The sequence below is a fragment of the Mus pahari genome, chromosome 3 (genome assembly GCF_900095145.1).
Source record: "Mus pahari chromosome 3, PAHARI_EIJ_v1.1, whole genome shotgun sequence".
NCBI classification, from domain to species: Eukaryota; Metazoa; Chordata; class Mammalia; order Rodentia; family Muridae; genus Mus; species Mus pahari.
Window position 1 is genome coordinate 70,849,447 of NC_034592.1, and position 8,470 is coordinate 70,857,916.

The window sequence follows — 8,470 nt, forward strand, 5'->3', positions numbered from 1 at the left end:
ATAGGGGACTTTGGGGATAGCATTTAAAATGTAAATGAAGAAATACCTAATAAAAATTGGAAAAAATAAAATGAAAAACCAAAAACCAAAAACCAAACAAACAAACAAAAAAACCGAAAAGTATTTCTCATACAATATATTCTGATCATGATTTCTCCTCCCAGAACCTCCCCAGTGTTTTACCCACCCAATTCCACACTCTTTCTTTCTGTTTTGAACAAAGAAGTAAAACAGAAAACAAAATAAGCCAATCGATCAATAATAATAATAATAATAATAATAATAATAATATAACAAGAAACATACACACAACCTAATAAAACACTAAATCAGAAACCATAGTGTACAATCAAAAGACCAGTAAGATTTAAAAAATGCCCAAACAAAGCAATATAAAACAAAAAAATCTACAAAATAATCATGAGTTCATTTGCATTGGCTGTCAACTGCTGGGCATAGGGTCTGTCCTTAAATGTAGTTAATATACGCAGTGAGACACCATTGGAAAAACTACTTTCCTTTTGCAAGTGGATGTCAATTGGAGATCACCTCATGAACTTGAAACCAGCCATCATCTAGAGATGAACCCTAGAATATTAATCTCTGAATGATGACTGGTTTCAAGTTCATATCTAGGATGTCATACCCACAAAATTAACAATGATGTTTTTAAATCATATATTTCTTATATCAGCATTATTTATTGTTTTGTTTTCTCATAAATGTTTGACTAATGTTAACACAAGTTAACACAAGTTTTTCTTCTATTTTTTTTTGGGGGGGGGGGCAAGGTTTTTCTGTGTATCCCTGGCTACCCTAGACCTTACTCTGTAGACCAGGCTGGCCTTGAACTCACAGAGGTCTGCTGCCTGTGCCTCCTGAGTGCTGGGATTAAAGGCAAGTACTACCAGTGCCCTGCTAATACTGTCTTCTAATGCCAGTTTGTTTTTATTTATTTCACAATTTTGTGCATGTACACATTACATTCTGGACACTCTCACCTGCCAATTTCCCTTCACCACTCCTGTCCATTCTCTACTCCCACACAAATCTTTCTCACATTCTTTTATTATTTTTTGAATATCTTTATTTACATTTCAAATGTTTTTTCCCTTTCTGGGTCTCCAGTTCGAAAACTCCCTATCCAATCCCCCCCCCCGGCTTCTATGGGGGTGCTTCCCCACCCACCCACTCCCAGCATCCCGCCCTGTTATTCCCCTACACTGGGGCATTGAACACCCTCAGGCCCGAGGGCCTCTCCTACCACTGATGTTCAACAAGGCCATCTTCTGCCACATATGTGGCCAGCGCCATAGGCTGCTCCATGTGTATTCTTTGGTGGATGGTCCAGTCCCCAGGAGATCTGGGGGATCTGGCTGGTTGACACTGTTGCTCCCCCCATTGGGCTGTAACTCCTCACAGCTCCTTTAGTCCCTTCTTCAACTCCTCCACTTGGGACCCCATGTTCAGTCCTATGGTTGGCTATAAGCATCTACCTCTGTATTTGACAGGTTCTGGCAGAGCCTTTCAGGAGATAATCATATCACACTCCCTTCAGCAAACACTTCCTGGCATCCACAATACAATCACAATAGTTTGATGACTGTATATGGGATGGATCCCCAGGTGGGGCAGTCTCTAGATGGCCTTTCCTTCAGTCTCTGCTACACACTTTGTCTCCATATTTCCTCCTGTATTTTGTTCCCCCTTCTAAGAAGCACTGAAACACCCACACTTTGGTCTTTCTTCTTCTTGGGCTTCACATGGTCTGTGATTTGTATCTTAGCTATTCTGAACTTTTGGGCTATTATCCACTTATCAGTGAGTGCATACTGGGTGTGTTCTTTTGTGACTGAGTTACCTCACTCAGGATGATACTCTCTAGTTCCATCCATTTGCAAATTTCATGAAGTAATTGTTTTTAATAACCGAGTAGTGTTCCATTGTGTAAATATGCCACATTTTCTGTATCTACTCCTTTGTTGAGGGGCTTCTGCTATTATAAATATGGCTGGGATGAACATAGTGGAGCATGTGTCCTTATTACATGTTGGAGCATCTTTTGGGTATATGCCCAGGAGTGGTATAGCTAGGTCCTCAGGTAGTACTATGTCCAATTTTCTGAGGAGCTGCTAGACTGATTTCCAGAGTGGTTGTACTACCTTGCAATCTCACCAGCAATGAAGGACTGTTCCTCTTTCTCCACATCCTCACCTGAGTTTGAAATCTTAGCCATTCTGACTAATGTGAGGTAGAATCTCATGGTTGTTTTGATTTGCATTTCCCCGATGACTAAGGATGTTGAACAATTCTTTAGGTGCTTCTCACCCATTCAGGTTTCCTCAGTTGAGAATTCTCTGTTTAGCTCTGTTCCCCATTTTTTTAAAATATGGTTTTTTGGTTCTCTGGAGTCTAACTTCTTGAGTACTTTTGGCAAGATGGCTATTTTTACTATATTAAGCCTGCCTATCCACAAGCATAGGAGATCTTTCCATCTTCTGAGGTCTTCTTTGATTTCTTTCTTCAGAGACTTGAAGTTCTTATCATACAGATCTTTCAATTGCTTAGTTAGAGTCACACTAAGGTATTTTATAGTATTTGTGACTATTGTGAAGAGTATCATTTCCCTAAATTCTTTCTCAGCCTGTTTAACCTTTGAGTAAAGGAAGACTACGGATTTGAGTTAATTTTATATCCAACCACTTTGCTGAAGTAGTTTATCAGGTTTAGGATTTCTCTGGTTGATTTTTTGGGGTCACTTAAGCATATTATCATATCATCTGTTAATAGTGATATTTTGACTTCTTCCTTTCCAATTTGTGTCCATTTGACTTCCTTTTCTTGTCTAATTGCTCTGACTGGAACTTCAAGTTCTATATTGAATAGATATGGAGAGAGTGGGAACTGCTTCAAATTTCTCTCCATTTAGTTTGTTGTTGGCTACTGGTTTGCTGTAGATTGCTTTCACTATGTTTAGGTAGGGGCATTGAGTTTCTGATCTTTCTAAGACTTTTAACATGAAAGGATGCTGAATTTTGTCAAATGCTTTTTCAGCATCTAATGAAATGATCATGTATTTTTTTTCTTTGTGTTTGTTTATGTAGTGAATAACATTGATAGATTTCCATATGTTGAAACATCTTTGCATCCCTAGGATAAAGCCTACTTGATCATGATAAATGATTGTTTTGATGTGTTCTTGGATTTGGTTTTTGAGATTTTTATTGAGTATTTTTACATTGATATTCATAAGGAAAATTGGTCTGAAGTTCTCTTTCTTTGTTGGGTCTTTGTGTGGTTTTGGTATCAGTGTGGCTGTGGCTTCACAGAACAAATTGGGTAGTGTTCCTTCTGTTTCTATTTTGTGGACTAGTTTGAAATTCTGATATAATTCTGACCTAAACCCATCTTATCCTGGCCTTTTTTATTTATTTATTTATTTATTTATTTATTCATTTATTTATTTAGGTTGGGAGACTTTAAATGACTAGTTCTATTTCTTTAGGGCTTATGGAACTGTTTATATGGTTTATATAATCCTACTTTAACTTTGGTATCTGTCAAGAAAATTCTCCATTTCATCCAGATTTTCCAGTTTTGTTCATATATCGGCTACTATAGTAGGATCTATTTTTTTTAATTTCCTAAGTTTCTGTTGTTATATCTCCCTTTTCATTTCTGATTTTATTAATTTGGATACTGTCTTTGTGCCGTCTGGTTAGTCTGGCTAAAAGTTTATCTATCTTGTTGATTTTCTTAAAGAACTAGTTCCTGATTTTGTTGATTCTCTGTATAGTTCTTTTTGTTTCTACTTGGTTGAATTCAGTCCTCTACTCCTCTTAGGTGTATTTGCTTCTTTTTGTTCTAGAGGTTTCAGGTGTGCTGTCAAGCTGCTAGTGTAAGCTCTCTCCAGTTTCTTTTGGGAGGCACTGAGAGCTATTAACATCCCTCTTAGCACTGCTTTCATTGTGTCCCATATTGGGTATGTTGTGCCTTCATTTTCATTAAATTCTAAAAAGGTTTTCATTTCTTTATTTTTTTTTCTTCACCAAGTTATGATTCAGTAGGGCATTAAGCTTCCATGTATTTGTGGGCTTTCTGTTGTTTTTGTTGTTATTGAAGACTATCCCTTAGACTGTGGTGATCTTATATGATGCACGGGATTATTTCAATCTTCTTATATCTACTGAGACCTGTTTTGTGAACAATTATATGATCAATTTTGGAGAAGGTACCATGAGGTGCTGGGAAGAAGGTATCTTCTTCTGTTTTAGGATGAAATGTTCTACAGATATCTGTTATATCCATTTGGTCCATAACTTCTGTTAGTTTCACCATGTCTCTGTGTTTCCATTATCTGTCTATTGATGTGAATGGGGTGTTGAAGTCTCCCACTATTACTGTGTGAAGTACACTGTGTGCTTTGAACTTAGTAAAGTTTCTTTTATGAATATGGATGCACTTGCATCTGGAGCATAGATATTCAGAATTGAGAGTTCTTCTTGGTAGATTTTTTTTTTTGTTTGATGAGTATGGAGTGTCCTTCCTTATCCTTTTTGATAACTTTTGGTTGGAAATTGATTTTATTCATTGTTAGAATAACTATTCCAGCTTGTTTCTTGGGACCATTTGGTTGGAAAATTGCTTTCCAATCCTTTACTCTGAGTTAGTGCCTGTTTTTGACACTGAGGTGGGGGTTCTGTATGCAGCAGAGTGCTGAGTCCTGTTTACACATCCAATCTGCTTTTCTATGTCTCTTTATAGGGTAATTGAGTCCATTGATGTTAAGAGATATTAAGGTATAGTGATTGTTGCTTCCTGTTATTTTTGTTGTTAGAGGTGGAATTATGTTTGCGTGTCTATCTTCTTTGGGATTTGTTGAAATAAGATTACTTTCTTGCTTTTTCTAGGGTGTAGTTTCCCTCCTTGTGCTGGTGTTTTCCATCTATTATCCTTTGTAGGACTGGATTTGTGGAAAGATATTATATAAATTTGGTTTTGTCATGGAATATCTTGGTTTCTCCATCTATGGCAATTAAGAGTTTTGCTCAGTATAGTAGCCTGGGCTGGCATTTGGGTTCTCTTAGGGTCTGTATGACATCTGCCCAGGATCTTCTGGATTTCATAGTCTCTGGTGAGAAGTCTGGTGTAATTCTGATAGGTTTGCCTTTATATGTTACTTGACCTTTTCCCTTACTGCTTTTAATATTTTTTTCTTTGCTTTGTGCATTTGGCATTTTGACTATTATGTTATGGGAGGAATTTCTTTTCTGGTCCAATCTAACTGGAGTTCTGTAGGCTTCTTGTATGTTTATGGGTATCTCTTTCTTTAGGTTAGGGAAGTTTTCTTCTATAATTTTGTTGAATATATTTACTGGCCCTTTAAGTTGGATATCTTCACTCTCTTTTATGACTTTCATTCTTAGATTTGGTCTTCTCATTGTGTCCTGGATTTCCTGGATGTTTTGGCTTAGGAGCTCTTCGCATTTTGCTTTTTCTTTGACTGTTGTGTCAATGTTTTCTATGGTATCTTCTACACCCGAGATTCTCTCTTGCATCTCTTGTATTCTGTTGATGATGCTTGTATCAATGGCTCCTGATCTCTTTCCAAGGTTTTCTATTTCTAGAGTTGCTTCCCTCTGTGATTTCTTTATTGATTATATTTCCATTTTTAGATCTTGAATTGTTTTGTTCAGTTCCTTCACCTGTTTTGCTGTGTTCTCCTGTGTTTCTTTAAGGGAGTTATTTATGTCCTTCTTAATGTCCTCTATCGTTATCATGAGATGTGATTTTAAGTCAGTCTTGCTTTTTTTGTTTGTTTGTTTGTTTGTTTGTTTGTTTTTTGTTGTGTTGGGGTATCTTGGGCTCACTGTGGTGGAAGACCTGGATTTTGATGATACTAAGTAGCCTTGGTTTCTGTTGCTTATGCTCTTGTCCTTACCTCTCGACACCTGGTTATCTCTGGTGTTAGTTGGTCTTGCTGTGTCTGACTGTGGCTTGTCCCTCCTGCAAGCCTGTGTGTCAGTTTTCCTGGAAGTCCAGTTCTTTCTAGGAGGAATTTGGGTATGGAGCGCTGTGGCACAGGATCAGCTCCAGGCACTGTGACTCAGGATCAGCTTTGGGCGTAGATGGAAACTGGAGGAATCCTGTCTCCCTCTCTCCCATTCTTATATATTGGTTTTGTTTTGTGTCCCACTGTGGTTAACAGGGCCATATGTGTAACCATAGATTTGAAACTGTCTGTTGGAGCCTGGTAAGCTCCTAATTTTCCCTTCTCTCAAAATATGTCAGTAACCAACAGTTTAGTGTAAGGCTTCACATGAGTCTCTTCCCCCATCCTCGGCTGGGTCTTACTAGGGCTCATTGCAGGTTAGTACTTTTGTGAGTGAGTTATGACAATGGTTCTATGAAGTCTAGGGAAGGGCATTTTGCAGACATCTCCCTATCTTCTGGTATTTACATACTTCTGCCCCATCTTCTGAAATGTCCCCTAAGCTTTGGGAGTGGTGGGAATGATGGTATAAGTGACTTTTTTAGGGCTGATTCCTCATCTGTCACTTTTCTGTAACTTGGACAGCAATGAATCTCTACAGTCACCATTGTTGTCCTATGGCGGCTTCTCAGATTAAAGCTAAGAGCTGCCTTTATCTATGACATAAGCACTGGTATTTAGAAGGGAGTTTGCTGCTATGTCACAGTGTTCAGTATCTGAAGTACACTTCCTGCATGGCACTCCTACTTTTTCTGATCAGAGTTGTTAACCATGCTTTTGTGTCCAACCTCCAACCATGGAATTGATCTTAAATCCAAGTAGAGAGCAATTGGTGATCTCCCCAACAGTGAAGCCACTGCACTTACACAGGTAGGTAGAATATTGATTTTCATATGGCTTCTTATACTCTATTTGTCTGTTAGTCCTTTCCACCACCCTGCACCATCATCTTCCCAGGCACCCTTCTTGCCTGGCTTTAGGGTCCTGAGCACAGTAGTAGCCCAGTCTCATTTCTTTCTCTTTTTTTTTCTCCCACCCCAGTCTCATTTCTTAAAGGATTATTATTTTTAATTATGAACTGAGGATCTTTTACTTACAGCAAGGGGTAGATTCAGAAACTCCAGACAATATGCTTACCATATACCTGCTGAGTAGTAGTATTTTCACTGAGAGAAGTATTAGTGGCTTTGGCCAGATTCTGTTTTCTCTCTCTGTCTCTCTCTTTCCCCTAGTTCCTCTTCCTCCTCCTCCTTCTTCTTATGTCTCCTCCCCCCACCCCCCGAGTATACAGCTAGTAAAAGTAAAGAAAGAAAATTGGTTCAGAATCTAACCTTTTGATTTGGCAACTAGAAAAATTATGCAATTCCCATATGATGTGTGTTGCATCAGCTTAAGAGAGAAACTGTGGATAAGCTCTTAGACATAATGATTTAGAAAAATTCTAACACACTTATTTCAGATCCATCCAGGTTTTGTACATTTCGCAATCTCACTTTTTTCCTACATCACTGAATAAAAGAATTCCATTGTGCATGTGTGCCATATTTTCATTACCCATTAAACTGCTGACACACATCTAGGAGAGTAGCACAAATGAATATGCAGGTTTCTTTGGGTAAGATAAAGATTCCTTTGGCTGTATAGTCCAGTTTCTCTTCAGATTGTAGAAATCTTTGGCTTTTGCTAGAGGCTTATTAAATATGAAATGGCAGTATTTATTCTCCACCTCTTCTCTGCTCTTTCCATTGTCTGTAACTCACAGGCAATCTTTCGCTTTCATTTTGAGAATTTCCCTCCTCTGTTGGCATCCTAACTCCAGTCTCATTTGACGTCCTCTCCTGCTTCCTATTGGCTCTTGCCTTCTGCATGACAAACTGCTAAGATATCTTATTCACTGTCTGCTCCATCTCCTTGGAGAAGAGAGTGAATCTCATGCTCTAACGACTCTACTCGTAAGGGCCTGTCTGTTTATATCGTCACTGACCATTCACTTTGGAAAGAATAAAAGAGAACTTGGTTCTACCAAGGCAACAGCTAAGTGCCTTGCCTGAGCTGGAGAGTTGAAGGAAGAAGTGTGTGAATCTAGTCATAGTGGCTTTCTTTCTCTATGATACGCTTGGTGTTATCGTTTGATATTACTGTAGAGAAGTATTCATATTGCTTCTCTAGCACTTGCACATGACTAAAGTATCTACGCCTGCAGCTGGTCCTAACAAGGTTGAAAGCACTACTTTCTCCAAGAAAGCCTCAAACTTGAGTTTGAGTTTTTTTCCAAATTTAAGTAATTAAAACAAGAATTTAACCTCTATTTTATTTTTACACTTGATCTTAGCCAAAAGACTGAGAAGCCATCTCTGGTTTTTTTGTTTGTTTGTTTGTTTGGTTTTTTTTTTGTGTGTGTGTGTGTGTGTGTGTTTTTTTTTTTTTTTTTTTTTTTGAGACAGGGTTTCTCTGTGTAACCCTGGCTGTCCTGGAACT